The sequence below is a fragment of the Lolium rigidum genome, chromosome 1, assembly GCF_022539505.1.
Source record: "Lolium rigidum isolate FL_2022 chromosome 1, APGP_CSIRO_Lrig_0.1, whole genome shotgun sequence".
Taxonomy (NCBI): domain Eukaryota; kingdom Viridiplantae; phylum Streptophyta; class Magnoliopsida; order Poales; family Poaceae; genus Lolium; species Lolium rigidum.
Genome location: NC_061508.1, coordinates 105347263 through 105361913, shown reverse-complemented (window position 1 = coordinate 105361913; position 14651 = coordinate 105347263). Strand labels below are relative to the sequence as shown.

At 44.2% G+C, this 14651-nt stretch overlaps 1 pseudogene; it reads left to right on the top strand.

Moving 5' to 3' along the window:
• The first annotated feature begins 3603 nt into the window (after positions 1-3603).
• On the top strand, positions 3604-13248 carry LOC124708148 (annotated as a pseudogene).
• Positions 13249-14651: the final 1403 nt, after the last annotated feature.

Sequence of the window (14651 nt, the reverse complement as noted above, 5' to 3'; positions counted from 1 at the left end):
TTGAAAGTACTATTCATGAAAAGTCTTTGCTATATGATTCAGTTGTTTAGTCATTATCTTTACCATTGCTTTGAATCACTTCATTCATCTCATATGCTTTACAATAGTATTGATCAAGATTATGATAGTAGCATGTCACTTCAGAAATTATCCTTGTTATCGTTTACCTACTCGAGGGCGAGTAGGAACTAAGCTTGGGGATGCATGATACGTCTCAAACGTATCTATAATTTCTTATGTTCCATGCTAGTTTTATGACAATACTCACATGTTTTATATACACTTTATATCATTTTGATGCATTTTCCGGCACTAACCTATTAACAAGATGCCGAAGCGCCAGCTCATGTTTTCTCGTCGTTTTTGGTTTCGGAAATCCTACACAGAAATATTCTCGGAATTGGACGAAACAAAAGCCCTCGGTCTTATTTTCCACGGAGCCTTCCAGAAGTCCGAAGAGGAGAGGAAGAGGGGACGCGAGGCGGCCACACCCTAGGGGGGCGCGGCCCCACCACTGGCTGCGCCGCCCTATGGGGTGGGCCCCTCGGGCGCCCCCCGACTCTGCCCCTTCGCCTATTTAATCTCTCCGTCGCGAAAACCCTATTACCGAGAGCCACGATACGAGAAAAGTTCCAGAGACGCCGCCGCCGCCAATCCCATCTCGGGGGATTCAGGAGATCGTCTATGGCACCCTGCCGGAGAGGGGAATCATCACCGGAGGGCTCTACATCACCATGCCCGCCTCCGGACTGATGCGTGAGTAGTTCATCCTTGGACTATGGGTCCATAGCAGTAGCTAGATGGTTGTCTTCTCCTCTTGTTCTATCATGTTTAGATCTTGTGAGCTGCCTATCATGATCAAAATCATCTATTTGTAATGCTACATGTTGTGTTTGTTGGGATCCGATGAATATGGAATACTATGTCAAGTTGATTATTGATCTATCATATATGTGTTGTTTATGATCTTGCATGCTCTCCGTTGCTAGTAGAGGCTCTGGCCAAGTTGATACTTGTAACTCCAAGAGGGAGTATTTATGCTCGATAGTGGGTTCATGCCTCCATTGAATCTGGGACAATGACAGAAAGTTCTAAGGTTATGGATGTGTTGTTGCCACTAGGGATAAAATATCAATGCTTTGTCTAAGGATATTTGTGTTGATTACATTACGCACGATACTTAATGCAATTGTTTGTTGTTTGCAACTTAATACCGGAAGGGGTGCGGATGCTAACCCGAAGGTGGACTTTTTAGGCATAGATGCATCGTCGGATAGCGGTCTATGTTCTTTGTCGTAATGCCCTAAGTAAATCTCATAGTAGTCATTATGATATGTATGTGCATTGTTATGCCCTCTCTATTTGTCAATTGCTCAACTGTAATTTGTTCACCCAACATGCTATTTATCTTATTGGAGAGACACCACTAGTGAATTGTGGACCCCGGTCCATTCTTTTACATCTGAAATACAACCTACCGCAATCATTGTTCTCTCGCTCGTTCTTTGCAAACAAACATGATTCTCCACACCATACGTTTAATCCTTTGTTTACAGCAAGCTGGTGAGATTGACAACCTCACTATTAAGTTGGGGCAAAGTATTTTGATTGTGTTGTGCAGGTTTCACGTTGGCGCCGGAATCCCTGGTGTTGCGCCGCACTACACTCCTCCACCAACAACCTTCACGTGGCCTTCATCTCCTACTGGTTCGATAACCTTGGTTTTTTTTTCTGAGGAAAAACTTGCTGCTGTGCGCATCACACCTTCCTCTTGGGGTTCCCAACGGACGTGTGCATCACGCGCCATCACACGACCATCAACATCAGCACGACCAAGCACCGGAGACCACTCATAAACACTGGAGATGAAATCCACATCAACATACCACCAGACACCACGAGAGCAAAGCCTAGACTAACACTAACCCTAGATTTACTACTACTACTATGCACACAAGGCTGACCCCCTCTCCCCCATCATCTCTGGCCGGCGATGCCGCCCGAGAAGCGGAGGAGAGGAGCCGACGGTGGTGGAGCCAATATCAAGGGCTAGAGGAGTGGGATAAGGTGAGAGAAAGAAAAAAAAGGAGGAAATGTGAGCCTTCCTTCGAGCTGTGGCATTTTGGATGCCGAGCTACATGTAGCTCTTTATTTTTAAAGACTCAAAATTCGTATTTGAAAATTTCAAAAAAATCTGAAACAAAATTCTAGAGGTAGCCAATGATGCATGCTACAATGGTGCAAAATATCAATGCAAACTGATTTATATTATAGACTACACGAAATCAACAAAATCTGACAAAATTAATGGTGTTGAAATATGTACTATTCACTATAAAATTTGTCAGAATTTGTTATTTTTGTGTAGCCTAGAATATAAAGTAGTTTGTATTGAGATTTTACACTATTTTAGTCTCTACAATTTTGATTCATATATTTTTAAGAACTTGTAATACAAATTTCGAGTGTTTGAAAATAAAGGACTACGTGTAGCTTGACCGTTTTCCGGTGCTTCGTCCAACGTCCCCATAAAAAATCAGATGAATGAATCAGCAGTTTTTTTGTTGTTGCTGGATCAGCATGCTGGATTGGGCTTCCATGCACGTCTGGGTTTGGTTTTGTTTTTATTTTGTCGTCCATGTCTGATTGACCGGACCGCGTCGGCCCTCGGATTTTTGAATGAATCGCATGATTTTCGGCGAGATGGACGGTTGAGCTCGCGAGCGGCGCCCAAGGAAAAAAAGAACTCGAGCGGTGAGAGAGAGAGACACACTGCCACTCTCCTCCATTTTCGCTCGCTCAGTCGCTCTTCCCCAGCCGACGGCGGCCGTCTCCACCGACCCCGGCGAACCGAACCCTCCATCTCCACTTCCCCGCCGCCGCCCTCCCGCCGCACCGGGCAACGGAGCGCCGCCCGAACCCCTAGGCGCGCGCCACAGCCGCGGGGCTCGGATCTCGTCCCATCTCCCCTCCCCCCCGCCAAGGCACCGGGCCACGGTCGATTCGCTACGCCGCCCCGGCTCAGTCCGCTCAGTCCGCCGCTTCTGTACGGAAACGCCGCATCCGGTCCTCTCCTCGCCGGAACTCCGGCATTCGAGGTACCGCCGCCCGCTCGCTCGCACGCGCGGATCTGCTGCTCCCCCGCGCTTCCTCGCCCGGCTTCCCCGCTGCCTCCCCAGATTCATCCGCCTGACTGCCAGATGGCGGGGAAGGAGGTGGAGGAGGCGCTGGGGTTCAGGGAGGACGACGCCATCCGGTTCATCTTCGGCGAGGGCGTGGCCGCCGCCGGGACGGAGGAGGGCGGCGCCTTCGACAGGTCGCTCCTGGAGCTCCAGGTCTTCAAGGACGTCTTCTCCTCCAGGGGCGGCCACCGCCGCTCGCCCGCCGCGCACGTGGGGGCTGCTGGGTTCATGGACGGCGGTGGCGGGGGTCGTTTCAAGGTGGCCGAGACGTCGCTGCTTCCCGGTGCCCACTTCGCCCCACAGCATGCGGATGCACCGCACGCGCAAGCGGAGGAGCCTCTGTGGTTCTGCGGCCAGCGCGTCGGGGCTGGCCAGGCGCATCGCGGAGCAGCAGGTCCCGGTGCGCATTCACATTCTCCAGGAGAGCAGAACGGGCGCGTGGATGTCAGAGTGGGTCTTGGTGTCGAGGGGCGTGCACATTGTCACAGCGGGCGAGACGGGAACCGTGATCATATGGATGTCGGTGTCCAGGAGCACGCACACTGTCGCAGCGGGGTCGACGGGTTGGCTCTCGAGCTGGATTCTGTGCTGCAGGGCTTCTTGGGATACTGGCCAGGTGAAGCCCCACGTGCAACCGGCGTGGCCGGGAGCTGCAACCAGCAGCAAGCCTTTGGCGCAGCGGCTGTTCAGAACAATGTGGATATGCGCATGCAGGCAATGGTTCAGGACGGCGCAGCTGGGGCGTGCGATGCGGCCGAGTTTGGTGGAAGCAGCAGCACCAGCGGAGTCGAAGATCCCATGCCGTCCTACGTCGACGCGCTGGCTGAGTTCTCGCAGTTTCAGAGTACCGCTTCTCTCTCTGATCCGTTTCTGTATCAGTGGCTACATGATCAGCAGCCGTTGCCAGACTGTCGCCGCCTCGTGCTTAAGTTATGATCAAGGACAGATGGTCGATGCTAGTCAGATGCTGTACACATTTAGCGGGGCAGATTTGTCTGAAAGTGGAGCCAGAGAAGAATACCCGCTCTTCAGCAGCAAGTCAGCCTATGATACTGCAGTGCCACCTTGCCTATCCCATGACTGTGTTGGTTCCGGGCAGTTTGTAGAACCTGAGCGCATTTGTGAGAAGGGCACGCCCGACGCAAATGTTAGTTCACTAGATGATGCTGATGTTGCTCAATGCAGCAGTCTACAGTCCGTTCCACCTGTTTATGCTTACAAGAAGACATCAAGCAGGGACCTCCCCGATCTGTTAGAAGCGCATGCACATTGCCTTTTCAAGGATGCTGGCTGGACCATCAAGCCACGGATAAGGAATGACAGGGCAAAGATTTCATCCTATTTCACAGCACCACATAGGGAAGTGGTCCTTAGCTCACTAACTCAGGCTTGGAAGTTCTGCGGTAACAAACTATATGAAGCTTCTGCAGGCTCTGAACGGGGAAAGTATCCAATGGAATGGTCAGATGTTGATATGTTCTGGAAGGACCTCACAGATACAATGGAGTATATCCAAAAGATACTTGTGAACCAACAAAATGCACTTACACTTCTTCAACGGTGGGAGCTTTTGGATCCTTTCATTGCTGTCGTGTTCGTCGGTAGGAAAATTACTGCTCTGCAACAATGTAAAACTATCCGAGCTGTTGATAGTTCAACCTTTGTCCTCGATGACAACAGGAATATGTCCTCAGAGAATAAAAGTGCGCAGAAAGCGAGTGATCTGTTAACCATCCACAAGGTTCAATCTACTCCTGTAATCATGGAAACTGGCTGCAGAAAACAAGCAATTGAGAGTTGCAGCAGGAGTCAGGCTGTACCGAGCTGTCATGATTTGGAAGGTGGCCTCAACAGAGATATTAACCAAAAAACTGGCCACACACAGAGTCAGAATAGCGGGGCAAGTGACCGAAAGGAGAATCATATCAATGAAAGCACTGAAACTCGGCAATTTTGCTCCACAGCAGCACTCATCAGTAATTCGGTGAAGAAAGCAAGGAAGAAGCCCAAAGTTATATCTGATATTGATGCAAATGGATTTGATGAGCTGTATTATCAGAGCTTTATGCAGCATACTATGGAGAATGTATTTAACCAGGAGAGCAATGTAGCGATTCTTGACTTTTCTAATCCAGAAAACATTAACTTCTCTAAGAAACATGGTATTTCTTCAGCTGCTGGCACATTGAAAAAACGTTTGAAGCCTAAATCCAGATCAGCAAAGGTAAATGGAAACTGCCAAAGTGATAAACCTGGCATGCTGTTGCCTTTAGAGGGCAGGAAAATGAGTATGTTAAGAGGTGAGGGTACTGTAAAAGAATCTACAGAGCATGCAGTCTCAGAACCTGATTCTAATGCAAGGCAGCCAGGTGCCAATGATACCGTCCCCATGGAAATGGTCCACAAGAAGTTACCTTCAGAGAGCAAGCATATGGATATCTTAAGAGGTGAGAGCACCATTAAAGAGCCGAGGGAACATACAGTTTCTGAACCTGATTCTAATGCAAGGGGGTTAGGTGCCATTGAAACTGTCCCTCTAGAAATGGTCCATAAGAAAGTGCCTTCAGAGAGCAAGCAGAGTATGTTAAGAGGTGAGGGTGCTGTTGAAGAACCTACAGAGCATACAGTTTCAAAACCTGATTCAAGTGCAAGGGAGTCGAGTGTCAATGAGATCGCCCCTGTAGAAATGGTCCACAAGGAGTTGCCGTCATTGAAGGAATCATCTCTTGGAATTCACCCTAAGGATTCACATAAGGTTTCAAACTGCACTGATGGTCCTGTTGAGTTATCCCATGAGTCTAGTGCTGCTTTCCTGGAAATTGATATATCTCACGAGTCACAAATCTGCAAGACAGTCACAGCTATAAGGAACCCGGAAGGTTGTTATAAACATGCCAAGAAGAGGCCCCGTGTGTTGCGTATCAACGACGATGACCTTCTGATTGCAGCTATTGTAAAAAACAGGGATGTTGCCTCCTACCACAAATTTGCTGCAAGCTCAGTTTTTTCGGGTGCAAAGTACAAAAAGCTTAAAAGCCAAAAGAGAGATACCAAAATGCTTGCTCGAACATCTGGGAAAGGAGGAACAAACCTATTGGGTGGGAAGAGAGTAAGTTTAGCGCGGAAAACTGTGCTGTGCTGGTTGATTGCAACCGGCTTTCTGACCGTAAAAGATGTTATTCAGTACCGAAATCTGAAGAGCAATGAAGTTATTAAGGATGGACAGATCACCTGGGAAGGCATTCTTTGCAAATGTTGCGCAAAAACCTTATCTGTATCAGACTTCAAGGCTCATGCTGGTTGCTGTCTGCCTAAGTCCTCATTAGGCCTCTTTCTGCAGTCTGGCAAGTCGTATACACTATGCCAGGTAGAGGCTTGGTCTGCTGAATTGATGAGCAGGAGAAGTGATGCATGTGGTAGGAAAGTCGAGGCGATGGATGAAAATGACGATACATGTGGTTTCTGTGGAGATGGCGGTGAATTACTTTGCTGTGACAATTGCCCATCAACATATCATGAAGCTTGCTTGTCTGCACAGGTATCAAGCTTCTCTACTGTGCCATTGGCTGTTTATCCATTATTGTTGCACTGATTTTGTTCCAGAAAATGTTTCTCTGTTGGAACTTTGAATCGACTACTTATATTGATGAAGCTAGGTTAATAATTTATTTTCTTCCTTTTACATCTGCAGGAGCTTCCTGAAGGCAGTTGGTACTGCCATACATGCACATGCCAGAATTGTGGGAATCCAGTTAGTGCAAAGGAGGTTTCAGCCTCAGATATCTTGAAATGTCTGCAGTGTGGAGATGCATGTAATGCTTACTATCCCTCCTCACTCGCCTTGTCATTTCCAGTACTTGTGCTATCATGTAAAGTAAATATTTAGGGATGCAGTAGTACTTAACTGGTGCATACTGTTCTTCAAACTCTTGTATTTATCTTTAAATTGGATAGAGCCCTTTTCACTTCTGTTGATCTAAGTCCCTATATTGAGGATCCATGTTCTCACTTAAGATCCCTCCTCATTTGCCTTGCCATTTGCATTGTTTTCTGCCATCATTTAAAATAAATATTTAGGATGCGGTACTTAATTTGTGCGTACTGTCCTTCCATTCTACTACCTCCATCCCAAGGCTTAAGGCTTATTTTTTTTAAAAGTCAAACCAAATAAAGTTTGGCCAAATCTGTAGAAGAATCTATCGACAAACATGATATTTTGTAGATACCATATGAAAAAATATTTCATTATCTATCTAATGATATTGATTTTGTATTTTGCATGTTGATGATTTTTGATAAAAACTTGGTCAAACTTGACATAGTTTGACTTTCTAAAAAATATAAGCCTTAAGCGTTGGGATGGAGGTAGTATTTATCTTTAAATTGGACAGGTACTTTCCTGTATAATCATCTTGCTGAATATACTAAGTCCCTGTTTGGTGGTAGTTTAGCTCCTCCCAGAAATCCTCAGAGTTTAATACTCTAACTCTAGTTGCACTGTGTTTGTCAGGGCTTAAGTTTTGTTGCCTTAGCTCAAGCTGACGTCACTTAGCCATCATTCATCTCATATAACTTAGTCAGTATTCATAAATCATAATTCATAACGGATGAAATTTATCTTCTAATGTTTATCCTCAACTTCAACTTCACATTTTCTTGTTTCTCACTGGCAGACCATGACACATGCATTAAGCATGAAATGCTGCCCTGTGATGCTAAAGGATCTGACACATGGTTTTGTGGGAGATACTGCAAGGAGGTAATATTTAATTTTATCTTTGTCTACCAGATGCTCAGTAGTACAGGTCTTGCGATGTATCACTTGTAGAAATTATGGTTGATTTTCTGCTCCTGGATTCTTCAGACAGTGGTATATCTCGGGGACTGACAAACACTAGTAAATCTTGGGTTGCTTATTTTCCATGCTCGTAAATAATGTGATTTAGGATATTCATGCAACTGTTGTTACTTTTATTGGTGCATCAATAAAAGGAAACAATTGCATAAAGCTCAGGGTGTGAAATCTTGGGTTGCTTATTTTCCATGCTTGTAATATGTTAAATTCAAATAATATGATCGAGGGTCAAATTGCTTGCTACTTCATGCAACTGTTGTTACTTTTTCACACCCTTTGTTTCCTTTTTCCAAGTTTTCACACCCTTCGTTTCCTTTTTCTGAAAGCATTTCTCTGCTATTGTTGCTAGCAGATATTTATTGGACTACATAGTCATGTTGGGATAGAGAATATTATTGACAATGAGCTTTCATGGAGTATATTGAAGTGCTGCAATGATGGTCAGAAGCTACATTCTCCCCGAAAGATTGCCCATATGACAGAATGTAATACAAAATTGGCGGTGGCTCTTACTTTATTGGAGGAATGTTTCATTCGTATGGTGGATCCTAGAACTGGTGTAGACATGATACCACATGTCTTGTACAATAAGGGGCAAGTTTCCTATTTACTTTGCTCATTATCCTCTGCACCATTGATTTGTCTTCGAAAATATTTGCGGTGCGTCATGTTTTTTGCACCTTCTGAATGATCAAGGTGTATATTGTGAATGTATTCTATTAATCATTTGCGGTATGGAAGTCTGTCAAGGCAAAACATTACAGCTAGTTGCCACATATTTCTTAAATTTAAGGACTAAGCATATTGCTGCAGTGATTCTTTCTTATGTACTCCCTCCGTTCTGAAATACTATACATTCTAGACCTAAAATTTGTTCTGAATTAATCTACATTTTAGCTTGTAATCAACAACACAGTAAACGAAGCAGTCCCACAATTTCTATTGGATGTCATTAATATTGATATAGTTTGGATTGGTTCTTCACATGTCAAACTAGTAATATTAAATGATTTACTAATCGGTCTTAAAATTTGTGGAATGTAGACTAAAAGAGAACGGAGGGAGTATGTCCACTAAAAGACTAAGCATCCCAAACATTTAACCAGTTTAGAATGGACGAATATCAGAGATATTAGACAGCTATTGTAAGTAATCGATCAGTTATATGATTTGTAAAGAAATTATAAGTTAAGTTTCTTATTATACTGGAAAATTTGGATCTGCACTGAGACCTGAGATCCATTGACGGTACTCCATGTGTATTTGGATACACACATATTTGGTATTTGGTTCAATGCTACTCCCACCGTTACTTAATGCTTGTCGCAAATTTGGTTGTATCTAGACATATTTTGTGAATAGATACATCCAAATCTGCGACAATAATTATGGAACGGAGGGAGTATTTGCTAGTTTCTAGTTATATATTTTTGGACCAACTATTTCTCCTGAAGTATGCTCCAGTACTTGCGCATTAACATTTTACCAAACTATTTTGGCACTTACTAACATGGAGCACATTTCGATCAGATCAAACTTCGCGCGCTTAGATTATCAGGGATTCTACACTGTAATCCTGGAGAAAGGTGATGAGATTTTATGTGTAGCATCTATCAGGTAAGTATTTGGCTGATCAAGCCTTCTCACTTTTTTCATTTCGAGAAAACACAAAAAAGCCTTTGTGTTTCATTTCATCGAAAAGGTAGACAGTTCAAGAGCGCACTGCTAAGAGGAAACAAGGTTACAAAACAGGATACATTCTCTAGGCGGTACACATTCATTTCGTTCTGAAGTATGTTTGTTCTTAGCCACTGGCTGCTGTCATAGTTGCTTTACATATTATATACTAAGCGACCATGGATGTGTATGCAACACTGTCCAGTCAATGGCTAACATATGGACTCTTCAATCTGTGAAATGCCTAGAGGCCCACCAGTCATCCACAGTTCTTATGTAGTTTCTACATCTACATCAGTGTTGTAAATTATGCAGAGACGTAATTTTCCCTTGGCTATGTTTCTTTTTGAAGTTAATTTTTTTAACATGTTCTGAAGAACACTTGTACTACGTACATCCATGCTTCTTGACTCTGGTCTTATTGGCTAATATTCTTAATCTGGTAGTGCAAACTTTTCATAAATAAATTTCTAGTATGGAATCCCGACTTGTTAATTCAGGGATTTCGTAAAATATCTTCATGCTGTGAAACTTTCACAGTTCCAACTGGTTCAAGACAGTCGTGAACATAGGTTAATTTTCTACAAAACTAATAATTTTCTAATTTTCATCTCATGAACTTAGCAGAATTTCCAAAAAGATGAAAATAATGTGTTGGAAAACTAATTGATAAACAAATATCATCTGTTGTGGGGGTTGTTTTCCTCATTTGCTGCACAATGTTTACAGAATTGCCTTTACTATCTTGTGCAGGCTACATGGGACCAAAGCAGCCGAGTTGCCTTTCATCGCTACTTGTCTAGATTATCGACGTCAAGGGATGTGCCGGAGACTGCTGGATATCATTGAAAAGGTATGTATACTAGAGTTCAGAAATCAGATACAAGTTCTGATGCAAAATATGGACTTCTCATGACGATGTACCACAATAACTTATTCACTAGAGTTTCAACTATACTATATACAGTATATTTTAGAATGATCTTCCTTCAAAAAAGACCTGTATTGTCCAGTGGGTCTTAATGTTAGTCAATCTTATTTGCATGCTTCAATATCTTGATTTAAACATGTGAATTTCATTTTCTTTTATTACAGATGCTGAGATCGTTCCACGTTGAGATGTTGGTCCTTTCTGCCATCCCAGAGTTGGTTAATACATGGATCTTGGGATTTGGTTTCAAACCTATCGAGGATGATGAGAAGAAACAACTTCGTAATGTTAATTTGATGTTTTTTCCTGGGACATCCTTGCTGACCAAAAGATTGGATGGGACTATAACTGCAAAGCCAGGTTAATTGTCTTATCCTACTGCCATCGCCATTTTATGCTTATAAATGTTATGCGTTTTGAGTCTGCAACTCTGCATCCTGCATTTCTTCGTTCTGTTCTTGCGCCTATAATACTCCTCAATTTTTGACTATGCAGAGAAGGAAAATGGCGCATGTAATGTTTCTGGATTAACTAATGGCAAGTGTTTACCTAATGAGAAATCACACGAGCATCTTGAACTCCATGAACCTGAACTGCTAGAGCAGTTGAATCCTGAACCTGCAACAAATGGTTCTTTCAGAACGCTGAAACGTGAATGTAGCCCTGCAGCTTGGTTCAGTTCCACCAAGGTTTGTTTGATCAGCAATGAGGTTTAAGCTTTTGTTGATGTGAAAACACACTACTGCCAAACATTATGGTTGTGATTTATAAGTAAGGTAGCCACAAGTTTTTATATAAAGAAACATCTTTAGATGATCATGAACAAATACACTATAATTCAATTGTAATGTCAAAATCATTTATTCAACCGGTAGTGCGTTCTTCCACAAGGAAGAAACCCAGATGAAGGCTGAGGATCAGGTTGTTGTGTGTGTAGCCTCAAGCATGATTTTTTGTTCTTCATTTGTAATCTTACCTGTTGCTCTTCAATATGCACAAGGTTGTATGTTCACAATGCTGACTGTTTTTCATTATACGCAGTAGAACTCATAGTGGCACCAAATATAATTTGCAGTCCAGCTCAAAAAAATAATATAATGATTTGCAATCAGTAGACACAAACTAGCAGACCATTTTGAGCCCATTTGCACGCAATCCACTTCCGTCAATAGTGATTGATCAAATCCTAATGTTTTGCAGTTAAAAAGCAGCAGCCATTTTGTTTATGTCCTCGAAATTTGCTGAAGATGTACTATCATAACCATAACTTAATGTTGCCTGATCTGTTCTTGTTGTTCTGCAGCTAGCTGTTGGGGAAGTGTGATCTTCTCACAGAATCAAATATATGTCCTCTATCCTTGGTGGTCGATCCGCGTTAGCCAATAGTCTTGCGGATCTACGACTGAACAATTATGTAGAAGCTTGTCGCTGTGGTCGTGCAACTATTTCCAGGTATAATCTAAGTACTTGTCTGAAGGAAACCTGTCATTTCAGAGCATTTTAGCTACCCTCGTTTCACGATTCTTGTGAACTTTGTGGGTGTAGGGGTAGGAAGCCATTAACACAAGAATAGGCAAATTGTTATTCTCTTCATAATTCATGGTAGTTCAATCTAAGGTACAACCTTTTCTGTACCAAAGAAAGTTGAAACTCTGAAGTAATGCCAATTGGGCAGCCTCATTAGTACTACGAAGTACTATTCTTCTTTTGCTTGTCATCTAAGATACAATCTCTTTAACCATTGCCTTTTCTCATTATATGTCTAAACAAGATATGTAATATGCGGTTATATACAAGTACTTTCGATGAGAATTCTGCCAGTCTCAGTTGTTTTTATGTATTGCTTTTGTTAGTTCAAAAGGTTGGCTCCATGCATTCTAGAATGGCAAGCAGAAAGATGGGAGCACTAATTCTAGATCTGTAACATACTGTTATTTCTACTTTACTGGCGTTCCTTTTTGTCTTAGCATTGTTTGGATGCCCTGCAGCCCAAATGCCGTGCCGTGGATGTTCACAAACATACCAACCAGGCAGCAACATTTTCTAAAGGCATCACCAGAGCTATCCAGTCAAAGGACATGCTCATCCGCGAAGGATTGTTGGACAGGAGAGAAGACAGTATAAGCATGTGTAAAACAGAAATGAAAACATAGCCGTTTGATCTCCTGAATCAACTGCTTTGCTCAGGGTGACAGACACGCGTTGGAATCCAGGACTCGAGCTGAAGTAACCTGTCATTTAAAGCAGGTGCAAGGTATGGATGCAAGCAAATTGTAGATACACTCAGGATGTTCCAGTTCGAGCCGTCAGCAAACGAGCAGTTGCAGTCTGGTCTTCATACGAGAACCTACGGCATCGCTGAAGTAAGCTTCCTCTCCAATGCGCACACTTGAATAATCAACTGATATAAGAACTATACTGAAGAAACATGCGCTTGATCTGTATCAGGAGAACTCTCGGGAGTCTTGCGTGAAAAATGCTGGTGAACTACTCGTCAGTATTCCATTGATCGGATGAACAGCGATATCTGTCAAGGCCGTCTCTTCCTGTTGGTGAGTGCAGTTCATTGGAAACATTGGAGGGAGTATGTGTTATAGTGGTATGTTATACGAAAATACATTTGTACACCCAAGCATGGGTGTGGATGCTTGTGGTAAACCATGAAAAATTCTACCATATTCTACCACAAGTCAATGTGTGGCGCCCATGGCATAGGCGCCACACTGCACTGTGTGGCGTCCATGGCTTCGGCGCCACACATGCCAATTTATGTCAACTTACATGTCGAAAACATCCAGGAGCTCCGGACGCTTAGTCCTTAGCTGTTTTGGCGAGCCTCTTTGTGTGGCGCCACACAGCCGACACTTCACTATGTGGCGCCAACGTCGGCGCCACACAAACAGGGTTGTCAAAATGGCTAAGTCCCTAGAGAATTGTCTTACAGTATGTTTTGTGCAAACATAACAGGATGTGTGGCGCCCTTGCCACGGGTGCCACAAAGTGTGGCGCCGGTGTGGACGGCGCCACACATCCTGCTACGTCAGTTTCGAGCACACCTCAGTGTCGAGGGCGCCACGTCGAATGGGAGTGTGGCGCCGGCCACACGAGCGCTCAGGTGCGGCGCCCATGGGAGGAGCGCCACACAAAAGGGTTAGATGGGTGAAATAGTTTGTTGAGAGGTCAGTCTGTGCTATAGTTTCAGAAAAGGGTTATATTTGTGTAAATCGCCGCCCCCACGACTGAACGTCGCAAGAGTACTACTGAATCCTCAGAGTCTAAGAAGGAAAACATGATCTTCTCTTAATCGTAAGAATTTTGCAAGGCATTTTGTTGTTCATTATCGTAGACAAAACAAAACCATACTAGTACATGAACATCTTTCACGCCAGTCGTAGTTGGTACTAAGACAGATTTCTTGCTAGGTGTTATAGGCCAAAAAGGAGTACAAAAATATTCCCGCTGTAATGTAACTACTGACTACTAAATCAGAAGAACACAGCTAAACCGGGTCTGAATTGCTAACTGATGAGTGATGACACTGTTGTCTCACAACCAAGAAATCAACGAGCCGCTGCTCTACCGCCTAGCTCCGCCTCCCACTCCTGAGTGGCTGAGCCCCGCCTCCGCCGGACCTGGCGTGCCCAAACGCTGTCCATCAGTCCATGCCTTCATGGGACACCTCCTCGAGCACGGGCGGCAGGCCAGCGCCAGCACCGGCAGGTTGAGCAGCGTGAGCGCATCGTCTACGTGCGCCGCAAATGCGGACAACGCGTGCTCCCTCGTCGCCTTCGCTTGGACGGCGGCATTTTTCTGACACCCTGCTCCTTCCAGCCCGCCGCGAAGGAGGCGGTGCAGCTCCACTGACAAAAGCAGCGCGACAGGGCCGAGCTCCCGCACGAGCTGCCCGGGACTGCACCCACCGCACCATGTACATTTCGCCGCCGAAGGTCTGCCAACTCATCAACGCGTCCACGTCTGCGCTGGATACCTCTTACTCTCCATCCGA